The following is a 4,971-nucleotide window of genomic DNA, read 5'->3' as shown; positions in this document are numbered from 1 at the left end:
AAGAAACCCGCCGTCGAGAGAATCAGCGGGCATGGCATTCTCCAAACTGGATGATAAAGACTTGACCGCCTCATCCAAGCCATCAACACAAGTCGGGTACAACCCGTTAGAAACATGCGTAATTTCCTCAATGGAAATCTGTTTCTCCGCAATATCAAATGTCCTGGACAGTTCCTCGGGGAACAGGAACCTGTCAACAACGCAAAACTCACGGCGAGATTTCGCATATAGGCGATCGCCGGCCATGAGTATTTCGTCGATGGCGGATGAACTGAAACCTCCGCAGAACACTTGCCAGGCAAGGGCACAAGCTGCATTGGCCATGCACTGAGCGTTGTTACTATCAGTAGAGAATCGTGGATCTCCCTGATGGAAAGAACCAGCAGCTACACAAGTGTAATCCATGCTTTCAAGCCAATTTAAAACAAATAATTGTGTATCGCAAATTGGCAAAAAGCACAAGTCCAAATAATAGGATTAAGTGATGGTGAATCTTTAACAGGTATAGTCAAATTTGGTAGCAAAAATAAGAGCGAGAACCAACTCATTGTACTGCATTACCCACCAGGTATAGTCAAATTTGGTAGCAGAAATAAGAGCGAGAACCAACTAGATGTACTGCTTTACCAATAATCAGCCATTATTAATTTTTGGGAGGAAATGAGTAAAATAAAAAGTAAACTAAGGACAATACAAAGCATTAATAATATTTGAAGAAAAAAAATTACGGAGGAAAGAAAAGTGAGAAAAACATTACTACAATACTACCATATTACACGTCTCTAGCGCGTTTCTATACGATTCGGATGACCATAACAAAGTCATTAAATTTCAATGTTATTCTCCATAAGAATAACATAGGGCTCGTAAAAACTTTCAAATTTTGACATTAAACCTAAGTTTTGGGGGTTAAGGAGTAAAGTTACGAAAAAACCTGTAATGAGTAAAATTTAAAGTAAAGAAAGGAGAATACAAAGCAATAATAATATTTGAAAAAAATAATTATTTAAGTATGAAAAAATAGCGAAAACCGGTAAAGATTTGAAAGAAATTTACCAAATTTTGAAAGTAGGGCGTTTTTTGAGGGTTAAGGAGTGCGATTTTCGGAAAACGCCTAAGAGAGTTTTGTATAAAATTTAATTCCTGTTCCTGGATATACTTTCAAATCTTTTCTATCTCTTACCGTTTTCGAGCTATAGCCCTTGGAAAAAAACGTGTTTTGTCGTTTTCAGAGGTCCGCCATTTTGGATTTTTAGGGTGGTTAAAACTTGAAAATGGGACTTTGGCGAATATCACCGTTAGTTTAAGATCCCATACTACAATACTACCTAGTTTCAAGTCTCTAGCACGTTTCTAAGAGGTTTATTTTATCTTACTAATGTTGGCAATTTTCAATGCTATTTCCCATAAGAATAACATGGGGGGGAAATTCGAGATTACGGGGGGGTTAATGTTAAAAAATGCAACTTTTTAGGATTTTCCCGTGGGTTGGGGCCCAAGACCTACAAGTGTGCCAAATTTCAGATCTCTAGCTATTCTAGAAGTGCTCAAACATTTGTATCCCCCGTGAGTGAGTGAGTGAGTGAGTTACACATCGGGCTGTATAGTTATTTAGATATAAAAATAATTTTTTCTTAGCAATGCGTTTAGGCATGGTTAGCAAAAGGTTTGCAAATTTTTGGATTATGCAAATTAGAAACTTCAAAAGCAACCACAAGAAACCCACAAAATAATTTGTTTAAACATTTTATCTAAATGTAAAGGTTGTGTAAAATATGATTCCCTACGTAGAGATATTAATGTTTTTTAAATAGCCTACTCATAAAAATAAAATTTGATAAAAAATAAATTCTACATATAGGCTACATATTTTCTTTTGAAAAAACTACCAAATCTTTTTTTTATCACGTAGGAAATAATAGAATGTATCAACAGAAAATAAAATGATTTTGTATAATAGGAAATAAAAGATCTTTCTGAAAATATATAGTTGAATTCTAAGTAGAGAGTAATTTATGTCGGAATGTAAAGTTTTGAAGATTTTTTTACAAAAACATAATTTTTATGACATTTTTAAAACCAAATAAAATTTTTACAATCAACCTCATAAATTCAGAGGGAATTGTAGGGAATTTATTGTAGTTTCAGAATATGTACTAATATTGTATACAATGTAATTGACAATCTTGTAGTCAGGTGACCAAAACTTTCCACCACCAAAATCTATTTTGAACTCTCTAGTTTTTCAAACTATGTTTCTTGCTAGATAATACTCACTCAATAATGTTTTATTGCCTACATGAAAATGAATACTCAGAATCTCATCTTTCTAATGGTAGGTACCGGTATAAGATTTCTTGAGTTTTAAAACTGTTTTAATATTTTAATAATAGAAAAACCTGAGCCATGTGGTCTTTAGTGGTCGAAAATCGATCGGCGCCAGATAGAGGGTTAAGACAAAATAGTAGAGTAAACTTGAGTGAGGGGTTGGGAATTGTGTAAGGATGAACATGTATTAAGTATATGATTATAGTAAAAAGTGTTCAGGTCAAGTAGGTGTATATTGTGTTAGTATAATAAATACCTTTGGCATCGTCTTAATCAGATCCAGGGTGTAATTAAGTTCACCCGTCTAGAGCCTGGTGGGAAAGGCCCACCTTTAATGATTAAACGGGTGGTTGGCTCTGATAGAAAATGTACGGGATGGGTTCTTTCCATACTAGCTTTACCACAAATCAGTCATTTTCCTCAATTTTAACTATCCATACTTGTGTGTCCACTAAAAAATTGTTTTAAAAGAATTAGTATTTTAGTGGTCATAAATGGGAAAACACATTAAAAAAATGTTGACTCTATTGTTCATAGAGTTGAATCTGTATTCTAATTTGTGTGAAAAACATTAAAATAATATTTATCAAATTCAGTTAGGCCTGTATTAAAAAATCGTATTATTTAACGCCTGTACACAATTGTAATTTATTACCTCTTTGGTTAAGGGTTAATTGGATAAATGATCTCAGTAATATTGTTGTTTTTCAGGGATTGGAGAAAATCCCAGACCCTTAGAGCAGACAAAAAGAAGAAGATAGAAGATAAACAGAAACCCTAGCTTACTAAATTGTAAAATACTAGATAACTCTTAAATAGTTTAGCAGGCAGAGGCACAACAGCTTCTTTGATGTGAGATAAATCCAATTTATTTATTAAAATTGTTTTCTCTTTAACCTCAGATGTATTCTTAATTCTTATCCAACCTAAATTCATAAACTTACATAGTTGAAAGCAAATAAATAAACTGGAGCACATTCAGGACCTGAGCCGAATTCTGGTATTGTGTCCCTTGGTCTTTGTCTATGTAAACTCTGTTGTGCATTTTATTAATGTATCTTGTTTAAGCCCCTGTCACACGGAGCATGTTTACTTTAGTTGCTAGTTCTCCAGCGGGCTAGAAGTCCTGTCAGACGAAGCTGGAGAACTAGCACCGCAACTTGCAAGGCGATTTTGCAGACCTTTTTTAAAAATCTGTAGAAATTACACCATATATTGGTGGGGAATTTTAAAATTACAAATTTAATTTGAAAATTCTTATGTTATACTTATGGAGAAAATTGTAAGATGTTGTAGTTTGCCAGCAAACTTAGGTACTCGATAAAACCAATGTTATTTAAATATATTTGATTGAAAATCAATTCAGACAATGGAACTTACTTAGTTAAATAGCAGAACTAATAAAAAAATAGCTTAGTAGCAGAATAGGTTTGCTGTAGAATAGTTTGCAAGGACCGAAAAATATTGATATTTTGTATCGATACGTGGGAGGGTATCGATACACATAGCCAATATCGTATTGTTTATTTATTAATATAAATCTTATTTTTATGGTAAGAAATTTGTCTTCCCATCTTCCTCCCCTCAAAAGTAGTAGTGGAAATTTAATATTTTACCCTAGCATCTTCAAAAACACTGATAAAACATCTTATTTTCAGCTATGTTTTGCAAATAACCTCAAAACTAGGGCCACCATTAATGGAAGTGGGGACCCTCATTATCCATATTATACTATTTAATGTGCAAGTGGCATACCCACCATCATTATTAGTACTTTTTTGGTTAAATTGATTATCCCTAAGTAAAAACTAGGAAAACAATAACAAAATGTTTTACAATTTTGAAGGTTTACTGGAATTTGGAGGTTATGTATGTATGTTTGATACAAATAAAAAGACACAGGAAGGAAACGGCTTTTCTGAGGTAAGATTACAAGCACTAACCCTCTTTACCCTCTTTTGTACAAGCTTGTAAGTAACATTGTATTTGTCCATGCAGCATGTATATTTGAGATATTTAATTTTATTTTTTAAAATTATAAATAAATAATACGATATGATATTTTATCCGATACAGATAAAAATCGATACATGAGGATACGATACGATACACCACGTTCCGATACATATCGATACGCAGTATCGATACATTGACCCGTATCGCACATCACTAGTTTGCTGCGGCAGAGTATTTATTGCATAATGGACTGGACATGAAATGACTTCTATCATCGACTATTGATTCAGTCAAAGCTTCTATTCATAGTCAATGGTTGCACCAAAATATCCAATATGAGGTTAGAGGAAAATTGTTAATGTTAAAAAAATAGTTGTTTGCCTATTTAGCTGTTTTACTAGACTAGACTGTCTAATGTCTATAGATTGCTTAGTGAAGAAGAAATTTGGTACTAATGTGTAAAACAGTCAACTTAACTTGTAGGTCTACTTTTTTATGACTAGCAACATGCAGAAACTTTCTCTTCAACACTTCAACCCTAATGGTTAAATCCACCAATAAATTAGGTATTCCAGACCAATTAGTGACCATATTATGCATTAACCTAATTTGATTACATAAACTAATTAAAAGTCAAGTACACAGTGTAGTAGATAGATTATATGATAAGGAAATAATAAACACCGA

The sequence above is a fragment of the Macrosteles quadrilineatus genome, unplaced genomic scaffold, assembly GCF_028750875.1.
Source record: "Macrosteles quadrilineatus isolate MER2022 unplaced genomic scaffold, UCM_ALF_1.0 Scaffold_3__2_contigs__length_128488019, whole genome shotgun sequence".
In the NCBI taxonomy this organism is placed as follows: domain Eukaryota; kingdom Metazoa; phylum Arthropoda; class Insecta; order Hemiptera; family Cicadellidae; genus Macrosteles; species Macrosteles quadrilineatus.
Note: the sequence above shows the minus strand (reverse complement) of the source record.